The sequence below is a fragment of the Mastigoproctus giganteus genome, chromosome 9 (assembly GCF_048544385.1).
Source record: "Mastigoproctus giganteus isolate SK-2022 chromosome 9, ASM4854438v1, whole genome shotgun sequence".
Lineage (NCBI taxonomy): Eukaryota > Metazoa > Arthropoda > Arachnida > Uropygi > Thelyphonidae > Mastigoproctus > Mastigoproctus giganteus.
The window spans coordinates 30,768,458-30,784,238 of NC_143583.1; the positions used below are offsets into that span (position 1 = coordinate 30,768,458).

The following is a 15,781-nucleotide window of genomic DNA, read 5'->3' on the forward strand; positions in this document are numbered from 1 at the left end:
TGGGACTGAGTCAAAAGCTTTGCTGAAATCTAAATAAACAGTGTTGAAATTATTCCCTAAATCTAGCTCGTGAGTGACTCTTTCAAAATAGTGAACCAGATTTGTTAAACATGATTTTCCCTTTACAAAACCATGCTGAGTATCGTTGAGAATTTCAATTCTATCCAAATGATCCTGAATTCCACCCTTTAATCATTGCCTCTATGATTTTCCCTACCACTGAAGTAGACTGACAGGTCAATAATTTCCCACTTCACTCTTAGAGCCTTATTTATGGGAGATACATTGGCACCTTTCCAATCCAACAGAATCTCCCCAGAGTCTAGTGATGCTCGCATAATTAGCCTCAATGGTTCAATGCACTCACTTGCCGCCTCCCTTAAGATTATAGGGTATATTCCATCAACTCCAGGAACCTTACTGGCCTGTAGGCTCGAAAGTTTTTTCATTAAATAATCTTGCGAAATTTCAATATCATTAATTACATATTTTTCAACTTCGCTCCCACAATTTCCCATTGCCAGAAAAGGTTTTTCCTATGTAAATATCGATGCAAAATAACTGTTGAGTTCATCTGCAATGGCAGCTGGTGTATTTAATACTATCCCCTTTCCCTTACATAAAGGTCCGATCTGGTTTGTCCTGCTCTTCTTGGCATTTATATATGTGAAGAATTCCTTATCCCCCCCCACCCTCTTTTCTCTGTTTGCTAGTGATTTCTCATAAACTGCCTTTGCCTGTCAAACGTTTTCTGTGGCTGTATTACAGATCATCTTGTAGCTGTTATAGGCTTCAATACTTTTTCTGCTCAAGCAATGTGGCAACTTCACTATTCATCCAACATGGAACCCTCCTCGCGGAGTATTTTTTTAATGGTAAATATATATTCAAGGCATCTGTGAGTAATGTTTTAAAAGCATACAACAGTTCAATTGTATGCATTCTCTGTGCGATATCTACCCAGTTAATAGAGGCCATGTAGTACCTTAAGGCATCGTAATTTCCTTTTCTGAAATTAAAACCCATTCCTTTGCCTTTTACTGCTACCCCTCTCATCATCATCCACCATAGAACTCCGTGATCACTTCCTGCTACTGGTTCCTCTACTGTCAGCCCTGTTATGTCATCTGATTCATGGGTGATGATGAGGTCTAGGATATTCTTTTCTCTAGTACTTTCCCTGACATGTTGATACAAATAAGTCATCTAGTTGATTTAAAAATTTTGTTCCCCATGTCGAGTTTCCTTCCCATTTACTCCAATCAGTTAGAGGCAAATTGAAATCACCCATAATAAGACATTGACGCTTACTTGCCCATTCCGTTTGCATGTATAGGCTTTCGTCATAATCTTCACAATCACCTGGTCTGTAGATTACTCCTACTCACATTATACCTTTGTTTCCAACTATCTCACACCATACAGATTCTATACTAGTATGTGAAACGTCTGAACCTGGGAAAGCTATCGTAGCACTCAGGCTGCTTCTGATAAGAAGCATTACCCCACCACCCCTTCTATCTACCCTATCCTTCCTAAATACATTATACAAGCCATACTGAAACTCATCATCCCCAATTTCCGTGTGGCGCCATGTCTCCCTAAGCCCTATTATGTCCACGTTACTTGTTTTAATCAGCAGTTCGAATTCGCTCATTTTATTGACAACACTTCTAACATTACTATATTAACAATTAAGACTTACTGTTCTTGTATATTTAACTAACCTAACACAACCCTTGAAGTTTTTTAGGCTTGCTTCCCTGGCATTAGCTACCCGCTCACTTGAAACCTTTCTGCCGCCAGAACATCTAGTTAATATGTCCAGTTGGAGAAACAGATAAGAACTCTTGAGGTATGTGCAAGAGTTACTTTGACCAATATTATCAGATAAACGTGTGTCAGTATTACCCCCCCCCTCCTAACTAGCAGTTTCCCTGAACCTTTAAGGTATCCTCAATAATACTGGCAAAAACGTTTGCACCACCTTTGTTTAAGTGTATCCCATCTCTACAAAACAAATTCCTTCTACCTACAAGTGTGGGTCATGCTGATAGAAATTTCACCCTCCCCTCCAAAGCCTTGCAGAGTCCTTCAAGTCTTGAGTTAATCCACAAGGCTTTTAACATATATAATCCCTCCTATCGTGTCTGGGCAGAATTGCAGACACATAGACATTGTGGCCTAGCTCGCAGCATTTCCTCAGCATAGTCCTGTATTTTTCCAACAAATCGTCAGGTCGTGTATGTTTAATGCCATTAGTCCCCACATGAATAATAATATTCTCTTTACCCCCCCCCCCTAAAATCTGACAATCTGTTGGTGACATCATTAATAGTTGCTCCCAGCAGACATACCCTGCTTCTACTCAACCTATCCTTATTACAAAAATTATTCCCCATTTCCCTGACAATGGAGTCTCCTAATAAAACAATGTCCTTTTTAACCAGAGTAGTTTGCACTTGGTTTTTCTGTTTTGAGGCCCGAATCAGATGTGCATCACTTGGTAGATTGCTGGAGATTTGAGTCCCTGACGAGCTCCCAGATGCATTATTCTCAAGGGCAAGCACCCGTTTTTTCAGTGACTATAATTATAACTTATCGGTTATTATAGTTAAATATATAATTTAACTATAATAACCCAGGCTACGAAATAAAAATCAGTTTTAACAGTACAATAACATGCATTTTTTTTTCCCCTTTTATATTTTCTTTTCTTATGTGCCACTCTGGCTACTTAACTGCTTTCCCCAGATAAAGTTTTTAATTAAACTAATTAAAAATATATAACTATTTTTCTTCATTCTTCTGGGGATGTTATGTAGTTTTTGTAATTTTGGTATATCAAGGATATAGTAGCAATATTTTATTAGTCATTTCGAGTTAGTTACATAAAATTCGACGTGTAAGAGGTCCTGGAACGTACTCTTACGTATGTCGGGGATTTGCTGTATTTTTGGATTAACCTGGAAATCAATTATCCAGGAACTTTTTTTTTTTACCATCCATCCCGGAAAATTGAGAGTCTACTGTATATATATATATTGGAATTATGTTTAATGACAATTAGATTTAGATATTAAATTTTTAAATAGTGTAAATGAGGGTGTATATATATATATATATATATGCTAAAATAGGATATTTGCCAGTAGCATGGCAAACCAGTAGAGTGAAAATGAACTTAACCAAACAAAATAACAAAAGAACAGAAAAATAGGGGGGGGGATAAAGAAGAGGGTAGTGTTGAAGCAACATTCCTAAAATAATTTAGAAAATTAAGCCAATTAAAAGAAATTTTGCAGCATCCCCTAGTACGCACCCGTTTCCGAATTATGTGAAATCTCACTAAGGTGGAAACGTGAACTAACAACATTACTTGATCAAATAAACTGAAAACAATAATTAATAAAATGAAATAAAATAGACTGACCATTATGCCCCATCTTGACAGAGGACCACGGGGCCAATAACAGTCAGGGAATCACTGCATTTCGAACGCTAAACAAATCCATGCAGCGATGGAATGATACTAAGATCAAACTGCCAAAGCAATAGATTTGCATAGTGGTGGTCCTTTTGTGCAGCGAAAAATAATAAGACAGAAAGCCTAGTACTCCATGGCCAAACCACACCACTGACAAAACAATAGTTGAACTGAATATATATATATATATATAGAAACAAATTAGGCTGTATTCTATTTTTTCTTATTTGTTTTTATTATTTTTTATCTCTCTTTAATTTTTGGAATAATTGGAATATATCTTCTTCCAGTCACATACCTCTCCTTATATAGCACACGATCAACTGCATTGATCGTGTGCTATACAAGCAGCATCGCAAAGTGTCATGCCCAGAAGTTCATTGATCCCATCTTTCCACCTAGTTGCAGATCCTCCTCTGCACCTCTTCCCCTCGGTTTTTCCTTCCATTATATTCTTCAACAGAAAGTTTTCCCTTCTTACTATATGTCCAAAAAACTAGAGTTTTCTTTTGTTGATGCTATGAAGAAGAATTTTAGGCCTGCCAATTTTATTCAATAACCTCTCATTTGTTTTTCGATCCAAGTAAGAAATATGCAGTATTCTCTTGTAACACCATATTTCAAATGCCTCAATTTTCTTCCTATCAACTCTTTTCAGATTCCATCCTTCACGTCCATAAGAGGATAGTATGAATCAGAGCTGTAATACTCAATATGTTCTACGTTGATAATAATATTAGTAAATTAATAAGAGGAGTTTACCTCATTATAGTACGTGGAACACTTCCGTATAAGTGGGAACTGGAAAAATTAACGAATCAATGATTCTCAGCTTCATAGGGGCAGATCATGATCTCTCCATAATTTTATCAGATCAGCGACCAACATTTTAGCAATTGCCTGTAATCTCTTTACATCATTTGAGTAGTCACTACTTTTATTTATTCTTGACCCTAAGTAATCAAATTCATCAATTTTTCGATACCTTGCCCATTAACCTTCACTTTACTGGAACTGAGATTATCACCAATCACCATAATTTTAGTTTTACACACATTCAGAAACAATCCTTTTTTCTTACTTGTTTCATATACTCTCCTCAGAGTTTCTTTAAGATGATCCTTAGAATTACAAATTAGCACAGTATCATCTGCATAATGAAGGTTGTTTATCTTAAGTCCTCCAATTTTGATGGCAGTCTCTAAATCTTCCAAAGCTTCACACATGATATCTTCAGCATAAAGATTAAAAAGGTGAGGTGACAAAATACAGCCCTGCCTGACACCGTTACCTTTGGCGAAAAAGTTCGTGTTTCCCATGTTCATTCTCACAGTTCCTTCCTGTTCCTGATACAGTAGTTTAATCAGCTGAATTATGTGGATTGGGAAACCCATAATAGTCATTGTTTCTCATGTTGAACACAATCAAATGCTTTTGCATAATCCATAAAACACAAAATGACTGGAACATTGAATTCTTTGCATTTTTCAATAATCAGTCATAGACTTAAGATCAGATCTCTGGTTCCTCTATCCCTTCTGAAACTTGCTTGCTCTTCTGGCATTTCTTCAAGTTTTCTTGAGATTCTGTTTAATATGATTTTAAGAAGAATCTTGCTAGCATGAGAAATTACGCTAATAGTCCTGTAATTTGAGCAAATTTTCAGTCCTTTTTTTTTTTTTTTTTTTTGGTAAGGGAATGAAAATCGATTTCTTCCAATCTGATTTCCACCATCCCGTTTCCCAAATTTTTACAATTATTTTATGAAAAAACTCGGCACCCTTCACACCTGTAGCTTTAATGAATTCCAGGTGACTTGCGACATGTTAATTTTCTGATGGCTTTTTCGACTTCTTTCTTCAGTGGAACTGGTTCGTATATATATATATATATATATATATATATATATATTCGATACCATTAGTTACTTCCATTTTCAGGTTTATTTCAAATTTCACACATGTGAAATTCAAACATCTAGCTCCCTACTAGAGTTTGATAAGTTTCTGGCCTCCACTTCCATAAAAACTTCCTCATGTTTGAATGTAGATGCAAAATACTCATTCAGTTGGTGCCTCCGTAGCCAGGTGGGAAGGAGCATCAGTACGTAGCATACGCTTCTTGATTAGACCGGGGTTTGAGCCCGTCACCACCAAATATGGAGGATGTGGAAAGGTCAGAGAATGACCACCGCATATCCCCGAGCAATATGGCCTTAGTTGCTAATGCTCCTAAAAACCAAATAACCAACCAACCAACCTCATTCAGTTTGTCAGCTATCTCAGCAGGTTCATCAACAATCGATATCAAGTAAACCAATCTGATTCGTCCTCTTCATTCTAGAGTTTACATAAGTAAAGAATTCTTTGATTTTTTTTTTATTTTTTATTTTTTATTTTTTATTTGGAGTCATGAAGTGTCCCGGTTAATCCAATCCCGGTAAATTGAGAGTCTGCTGTACTTTATTATTACTGTATTTAATGTTGATAATGTCTTAGTGTGTGTTTTTTTTATCAGTCAAACTTTTTATATGTATGTTACAGTAAATTTGATTAATACGGTAATTATGAATAATTACCGGTTAATATGTATAATCGCCAATAATATTGGAGAATTTAATAAATATATAGCAATTTATTAAATAAACCGGCCATTTTACATATTCTCCAGTGCTCGCTGGTGTATTTGATAAATAGGACACAGAAATCATATGAATGAAATGAAGGGAAGTGCTTCTGCACACTGTCGAGCCGACTAGCGGCTTCTAAAACCTATAATATACTGCCATTTAGTTAGTGCAGTGCTGTTGTGCTGAACAAGAACGACCACTGTGTCTACATTTCTACTGTTTAGTGCAACATACAACAACATCAGCATTTAATTAGTGCAGCGTTGTTGGGCTGAACTAGAACGACAACTGAGTCTGCATTCTTACTGTTTAATGCAATGTTATTAGCATTAGTAGATGCTAGACGCTTATGATGCAAGAAAGCAAGCTTATGCAGCATCAGTCAAAAAAAAAAAAAAAAAAAACCCTTCCACTTCACCCCTCCGTTCGTTCGAAATACCTGTCCAGCTGAGCCTTAAATTTGTGTAGGCTATCAACTACCACAACAAGGGATGGAAGTCTGTTCCACCAACCAACTACCCGCTGGCTAAAGACAAATTTCAACACATCTATCCTACATCTGTCTTTCCTCAATTTGAATTTATGCCCTCTCAGGTGATTATTCTGAGCAAGAGGCAGTATCCCATCAGCATTGAGCGCATGCTCAAACCATTCAAGCCTTTGTACACCTCTATCAGATCACCTCACCGGTGCCTAGTCTCCAAATACTGTAATTTGCAAAACTTAAGCCTTTCTTCGTAAGAGCAACCCTTCGTTCCGTTCACTAACCTTGTTGCCCTTCTCTGTACTCGTTCCAGCAGCTCTACATCCTTCTTGAAATGAGGATGTAGACCTGTATACAGTACTCAAGGTGTGGCCTGACCATTGCCTTATACAAGGAATAATCACCTACCTATCCCTGCTAGAAAAATTCCTGTATATCATTGATAAGACACCTTGAGCTACTCTTGCAGCCCGTCTGCACTGCTCAGAGAACTTCATATCTGCCTGCACAATTACCCCCAGGTCCTTTTCATTCTCTACCACTGTCAGTGTAGTACCACAGAGTTGATACGTTGCTCTGGGGTTGCTGTTTCCCCATATGTAGTACTTTACATTTGTCAATGTTAAACTTCATTTGCCACCTCTCAGCCCATTTTCTCAACCTTTCCAGATCCTGTTGCAGCAGCATAGCGTCAGTAGTGTCCTTAACAACCCTGTCAACCTTTGTGTCGTCTTTTGTTGATATACCATCATCAATATTATTTATAAATACAGAAAACAACAATGGACCCAACACTGAACCCTGAGGGACTCCACTAATAACATTAGTCCACAATGAGCAGTCTCCATTAATTACCACTCTCTGTCTTCTGCCACTCAACCATCCCTTTATCCATAGCAAAAATTTGCCACCAATGCCACACTGCTCCAATTTGTGCAGCAGTCTTCCATGTGAACAGTATCAAAAGCCTTTCTAAGATCCAAATATATAATATCAAAGTTATTCCCTGCATCCAATTCTTTTGTGACTACATCATAGTATCCAATCAAATTGGTCAGGCAAGACCTTCCCTTAACAAAACCATGCTGTGTCTGAGGTCTGAGCTATAACTGAATTGTTGTCAAGATGATCCTGCAGTGCTTCTTTAACCAGTGCTTCCATTAATTTTCCTGGAACAGAAGTTAAACTCACAGGTCTTTAATTACTTGTGTCAGCCTTTGATCCTCCTTTGTGAATTCGGGTTACATTTGCACATCTCCAGTCTGTGGATACCTCCCCTGAGTCCAAGGAAGCTCTCATAATTATGGCTAATGTATTGCTTACTTCCTTTGCTGCCTCTTTTAATATAACCGGATTGATCCCAAGAAAAGCACCCCAGGTGCCTTTCTTGTATTTATCTTCAACAATTTCTCCTCCACTTTACTCTCAATTATTACAAGATCATCTAGCTCACTGCCAGTGTTTACTTCATCTATGGCATTCTCCTTCCTGAATAACTCCTCATGCGTGAATGTAGATGCAAAATATTGATTTAGTTTGTTAGCTACCTGAGCAGGATCATGAACAGTTGAACCATCGATATCAAGTGGATCAATCTGATTCGTCCCCTTCCTTCTAGAGTTTACATAAGTAAAGAACTCCTTGCTGTTTTTCTTTGCATCCCTTAAAGTGCATACAACAACACATCAGCATTTAATTAGTGCAGCATTTTTGGGCTGAACTAGAATGACCATTGAGTCTGCATTCTTACCCTTTAATGCAACGTTATTTTATTTTATTATTATTTTTTTTTATGTGAACCCCAAACACGAGAGGTATTAGAACCTATAGTACTTAGTACCGTGCTTGGGTTAAAAAAGCATGGGTTGAAGGAGAAGTATGGGGGGGGATGCCGGAAACTTTGCTCTAGAGACTAAACATGGGTTTCACCACTTCAAGCCTCCAATAAGCAAATACTTATAGATAAGGTTAAACCTATTTAGTTTATGTCCATAGGTAAGTTTTCTTTGAAAAACAATTAGAAATGAACATGTAATGAAAATTTTTGTAGTTTGCCAAAGTGTAACAGTTGTGGATACCATTGAAAGAATGAAAGACATTTTACTGCAAATTTAACGAAAGTAATAGAAACAAAATGCAGTAACAAAGGTTTTATAATGAAATAAAAATATATACAGCTGATAAATGACATTTTTGCACTAAAATTGAAAACCACAGGGAAAACTCCAGCAGATTACCAAAGACTCAAGCGCTACGATATAATTAAAGTAGGTGATTGTAATAAATTGATTTACCCTGTTCAAGGAAATAACCAAAGCATAAAATATTATGTCTGCACTGAGGAAATTTTTGATACAATACATAATATTCATATAGCTATTGGCCATGCGGGAAGAAATTGGGTGATGAACAAAATTCAAAAAAAGTGTAAAAATATAACCGCTGAGTCTGTAATGGTATATTTAAACTTATGTGAGCCTTGTCAGAAGAAAAGTAAAGTTCCTAAAAAAGGCTTAGTGGTTAAGCCACTTGTGTTTAACGAAATGAATAGTAGGTGTCAGGTAGACCTGATTGACATGCAAAGTCAGCAAGACAAGGGATACAAATTTATTCTTGTATATCAAGACCACCTAACAAAATTTGTACAATTGCGTCCCTTAAAAAGCAAATGTGCTGAAGAAGTTGCTTATGTTTTATTGGATATATTTACTATTTTTGGAGTTCCTTCTATTCTTCAAAGCGATAACGGTCGCTAATTCACGAATAAAGTTATCGAAGAATTATGTTCTTCTTGGGAAGAACTCAAAATCGTACCTGGTAAACCTCGGCACAGCCAGAGTCAAGGTTCTGTCGAACGTGCAAACCAGGACATAGAGAATATATTCAGTACGTGGCTAGAAACTAATGAAACATGCAACTGGAGTGAAGGATTACGATTTTTTCAATTAATGAAAAATAGAGCATATCACCAAGGAATTAAATGCAGTCCATATGAAGCTATGTTTGGTTCTCCCATTAAAATTGGCCTCAAAACCTCATGGCTTCCCAAGTTTTTGTTAATTTAAAAGAAGAGGAAGAACTAGAAATGAAGCAATTTAAAAATGATCATATGATAGAGAAGGAATCAAATATTTATGATTCTGGAGAGATTGCAGGAGACACTAGCATAAAGAGTATTGAAATTGAAAATGACAATATAATGGACGTTGAAGAGAATATGGAGAACGTTGAGGAGAATAAGGAGCATATTAAAGAGAATAACAAGGACTTGGATAATATTGTTGCGAATAGGAAAGCACAAATATATAGAAAACGTAAAACAGTAGAAGAAAATCTTAAAATACAAGCTAAAAAAATGATAAACGTGTCTAACAAAAAGTTTCCTACTGGAAAAGTAGGTGATACGGTGCGTATAAGAATTCTTGGTGTTGACAGAGCCAGAAGCGACCCAAGAAATTGCTTGGCAGTTATTATGGATATTGACAATAGTGGACTATATAAATTGGGTACAAAGAAAGGGAAATTGGCCAACATTTATACCAGCAATGAGTTTTCTATATGCCATGAAAAATTTATAAGTATCGCGGAAGTTCCAGACTCAGAATTATCTTTGCGGGAGAAGTTTTCCATATTTGGTGGTCAAGGTTACAAAAAATGTAATTGTAAAGGAAAATGCAACAGTAATAAATGTAGTTATAGAAATAGTAACAAACTGTGCAATTCAAAATGTCATCATAGTTTATCTTGTAATAATAAATAACATTAAACTTTGATTTTTTTTTTTATTCTCTTGGCATCTAATTTCAATTAATCAATATTACCAGTAAGCACTGGAGATTATTCATAATATCCGGTATGTTTGATAAATTAAGCATATTCTCCAATATTATTGGGAATTATACATAATAGCCGGTAATTATGTATACCTTCTGATTTATCATATTGCCCGTAACATATATAGGTACAAGAAAATCACGTTATATATGGGGTCAGCGGGTGTTCACTTATATCCGCAGTTTCAGCCATCCACGGTAGGTCTTGGAACATACCATGAAAGCAAATGATCAATAAAACCAACTATATAGTTGGTTTTATTTTATTATTTATTTATTTTTTTTTTGGCAGAAAAAACAAAAGCCTTGGGCTACCTTTTACCAAATGACGAACACTTATAATAACATTCATAATTTTAAATGATTTCTTTTCTCCAACTTTAAAAACACAACTAGATGTAATCCAAAGGCATTCGTTTAATTTTTAAGCTGTGACCTTCAAGACGAATGGTGGTTTGCACTGAGGTTGAGTTAGGATTCCAAAAGAAGTTGACCAACACTGGAATTTGAACTGTAATAGATTACAATTTTTAGAAAATGCTATCCAATGATTTCAGCCTCTTCTCATCATAACATGAATGACAGTACATAATTCAATTGGAATTTGGGGAGTAGAATGTGTGCAGAAAGGGAGCAAGGGTCATGCTGTTAGTTAAGAAACATACATTAAGAATCTGCAGATAAAGGAATCACTTGCTGACAATGACCACATCAGTGACAACAGATATGGGATTTACTTTCGTAAAGGTGACCACAGTGGTCTCGGACAGTTTTTAAATTCCATACAATGGGATCAACTGATGAAGTTTCCAACAAAAAATTCTAGAGTTGATCCCATTCAATAAAGTAATTTTGGATGCTACTGGGCTTTTTTCGCAACTAAGAAGTACTGTTCCAGGTTTAGGCCTAAATGGATGGCAGATGAACTAATGAGACTCGTGACAGAGAAGAAAAATGCATAGGGATGCATATAAATTATCAGATGTCACAGAAGACTATGGTAGATATAAGTTAGTCCATAATCAAGCCACAAAGGAGGCTAGACAAGAAAAGGCAAATTATGAGAAATCTTTGGCAAAGGATGCAAAGAAAAACCGCAAAGAGTTCTTTACTTATGTAAACTGTAGAATGAAGGGGACAAATCAGATTGGTCACTTGATATTGATTGTTGATGAACCTGCTGAGATAGCTGACAAACTGAATGAGAATTTTGCATCTACATTCAAACATGAGGAAGTCTTTATGGAAATGGAGGCCAGAAGCTTATCAAACTCTAGCAGGGAGCCAAATGATTTTGTAATCACCGAGAGCAAAGTGGAGGAGAAATTGTTGAATTTAAATATAAGGCACCTGGGAGTGGATGGGATCTATCGATTTATATTAAAGGCAGCAGCAAAGGAAGTAAGCTGGCCCTTAGTCATGATTATGAAGGCATCCTTGGACTCAGAGGAGGTCCCCATGGACTGGAGATGTGCAAATGTATCCCCAATTCACAAAGGGGGGAACGAAAGGTGATAAGCGTAATCACAGACCTGTAAGTTTAATTTCTGTTCTAGGAAAATAATGGAGTTGCTGGTTAAAGATGTATTGCAGGATCAACTAGACAAGACTGTAGTTCTAGTACAGACACAGCATGGGTCTAGGGGAACTATTGTTTTATCAATCTGATCTGATATTATGATGTGGCCACAAAGGAATTGAATTCATATTAGCTTTACTACTAATATACTACCTATATATTTAATACCTTAATAGTAGTTCGTGTATTCTCTTTTCACCTCTCTCAAAAATGAATGGCTATATGCCATCAGGAGTCTCATTCACCTTTAGGCTCAAAAATTTTTCTAATAGTCTTCTGAAATTTTAATATCCCTAATTTCATGCTTCTCAGCTTTACTCACACAGTGTCCCCACACTATGTAGGGTGTTTCACAGTAAATATTGATGCAAAGTACCTGTTTAATATATCCACAGCAATAGCTGAGTTATTTAAGACTTTCTCTGCCCATTATACAAGATTGTGATCCAATTTGCTCGTCTCTTTTTAGTACAATATTCACGTACATGAAAAACTCCTTTATTTTGAGGGAGATTTAATATTTTTTATTGCTGTTCTCTCTCTCTCTCTCTCTCTCCCATGCCATATTTTATTCTGCTCAGTTAAACTGACTAGCTCATTTTCATTAATATTTGTGTCCTTCTCATGCTATATTTTCTTCCTTCATGGCTTCTATTATAGCTTTGAAGATAGACCATAATTCTAATGTATTTGCACCTCTTTGTGCTATCTCCTCAACTGACAGTGTCCATGTATCACCTGTCATAATCTCCTTTCATGAAATTAAAACCCATTTCTTTGTCTTGAATAATTGCTATCTCTCTCTCTCCTTCCCTCCCTTCATCATCCAACTCAGAACTCCATGATCACTTCTTGCTAATGGTTCTTGTACCATCAACCATATGCTGCAATCTGTTTTTTTTTTTTTTTATGTAAACCCCAAACACGAGAGGTATTAGAACCTATAGTACTTAGTACCGTGCTTGGGTTGGAGTTTGAGAAGATGAAAGAAGATATTTGTTGATATTGGACTTGAACTTCTGTAGACTGCAATTTTCAGGAAATACGTAGGAAGGAAGGTTGTTCCAGAAAATGGAAGTTGAATGAATAAACAAGGAAGATGAAAAGTTGGTTCTGTGAGTTTCAAGTTGGACAGTAAATGGATGTTGGCTGGGGGCTGCACATGTTCGGACTGTTTTGAAAGAGAGAGTGGGAATTATAGAAGCCAATTCAGAAGAACAGTGCCCATGGAAGTATCTGTAGAAAAAGGCATGCAGCAGAAACAGTACGTTTATGAGACAGCGAGTGGAGAGACTGTTAGAGATGAGTCATTAATTAACCTAACTGCCCTCTTTTGAATGGAATCTAGAAGCCTGAGAGAGGTTTTGGGGTCGCCGCCCCAGATATGGGAACAATATTCCATGGTAGGGTGAATGTGCGATTTGTATAGAGTGAACAGCTGTTTGGAAGAAAAGTAATGCCGAGAGTGAAAAATAAAACCAAGTCTTTTAGATGCAGAGGAAGCAATATTTGTAATGTGCTTGTGCCAAGAGAGATTAAAAGTCAGGGTAATCCCCAAAAGAGATATATCATTTTGCCTAGAAATTGGAGTGTCACCAAAGATAAGCATAGGAGCAGAAGAATCCTTTTTGCGAGATATAAGACAAGACTGAGTTTTAGAAGGGTTCAAATCAACTAAGTTGTCTTTGCCCCACTGGAGAATTACCTGGAGATTAGCATTAAAGGAATTGGTAGCAGATTTTCAAGAAGTTGAAGCTGATTGAGCAGGGCAAGGTTTCTCAAAATGGAAAGTGGAATGCAATGTGCATTCGTCAAAACTATGGATAAGATTTCCAGTCAATGGAAGAAGGTCATTAATATACAAGAGGAAAAGAGTGGGGGAAAGAACTGAACCTTTGGGGACACCAGCAGTAGTGGAGAAGTTAGAAGACAGAGAGCCATCAACCATCACCCTCAGTGAGCGATCAGAGAGAAAACTGGATAATCAATAACAAAAAACTGTTGGCAAACCATAAGGTAGAAGTTTGTTTAGGAGACCTTTATGCCAAACAAGATCGAAAGCCTTTGAGATGTCAAGAGCAACCGCTTGTGTTTTCCCAAACTTTTCCATTGAATTTGTCCATAAGTGGGTTACATAAGCCAGAATATCACCAATGGATTGACACTGACGGAATCCATAGTGGCGATCGTTGATCAGACAGAAGGTTTCTAGGTAGTTTAAGAGTTGGAGGTTAATTGATTTCTCCATTACTTTAGAAAGAGTAGAAGTAATTGCAGTGGGACGATAATTGGATGGGAGAGATTTGTTACCCTTTTTAGGAACTGACTGGATATGAGCAAATTTTCGAGCAGAAGGAAAAACACCTTTTGAATAAGAAAGTGAAAAAAGGCAGCAAAGAACAGGAGTAAGTTGAGGAGCACAGGTTTTGAGAACAAGTGGAGAAATACCATCAGGACCTGGAGCTTTCTTAGCATCAAGATTTGTCAAAATCATTCTGACATCCTTTTGACGGAAGACCACAGGAGGCATTGAATGGAGCGTGTTGGGAATGGCCGGAGGTGTTTTACCAGGATCATTAATACAGGAGTTGGAAGAAAAATGGGATGCTAGCAGGTCAACTTTATTCTTGGCTGAAGTGACAACAGAGGTTGGAGCAGAGATGGGCAAAAGTTTTGGCCAATGGCTTTGGCAATAGACAAGAATATACCATCGATTCTGAATAGTTTTTCTAAAATGAAATTGAAATGCCTTCAATTCTGAATTATTTTCTAACACAACTCTATGGACAGGCGTACTACAGCCAGTGTAGCTTATGTGCCATGAAACACCCATAGCACACACACTCACACACATCTTGAGTTAATCTACAAATCTTTCAACAAATAGCATGTAGTGCCTACTGTCATGCCTTGGCATAATTGCAGAGGCACATATATGCTCCAATTTAATTATTGACATTTTTCCAGCATGGTCTTATATGTATTGAACAGAACATCAGTTTATCTACAGTTAATGATATTAGTCCCCACATGAATAATAATGCTTTCTTTACACCCCTTAAAAATGTTGCGATCTCTTAGCGACATCATGCTTGTTGCTCAAGGCAGAATTGGTTATATAGCACACCTTTTCACATAAAAGTGTTATAGTTTCCTTAAAAATGGAATTTCCCAATAAAAGTAAATCTTCTTGAACCAGAGCATATGATTATTTTGTTCTGAGGCCTGAATTGGGGTACACCACTTGGCAGTTACTAAAATCTTGCCCTTAATGAGTTTTCAGTTACACATCTCTGGGGTATACACCCATTTATTCTGTAACTTAAATTCTTCTAATGCACTAAGGTTTCATTTGAAATTGGTACTTTACATGCTTCACATCGGGAATGAAGAAAGGAATTGTAGTTGAATGATGATTATCAACTAGATCAACCTTTGAATACACCTATTAACATTGAGTGATTTCACTATGGGGAAAGTAGATTAATATTAGAGAAAGAAAATTTAAATGAATTATTTATTGATTTATTGAATATGATCAAGATGGTTGTTGGATTTCGATTTTATTGGCACAAAAGTGACTAAAACTATGGTGTGACACGACTATGATCAAGATGTGAAATATATTAAGTAATAACAATATTTTGGGCTAAAATCAGAAATACGTACTCTTTTAAGACCTTCTCTCACATGGAATATCAGACTTCCTCTTTCTAGAGCAGTGATTCTCAACCTATGGTCTGCAAACTGGTTTCAAACTTTATACAGT

General features: G+C 36.6%; 1 protein-coding gene across 5 annotated transcripts in view; it reads left to right on the forward strand.

Moving 5' to 3' along the window:
* LOC150080131 (uncharacterized) overlaps positions 1-15,781 on the forward strand; it is a 660,399-nt gene that overhangs the window by 279,309 nt on the left and 365,309 nt on the right. The gene's annotated exons all lie outside the window — the stretch shown is intronic.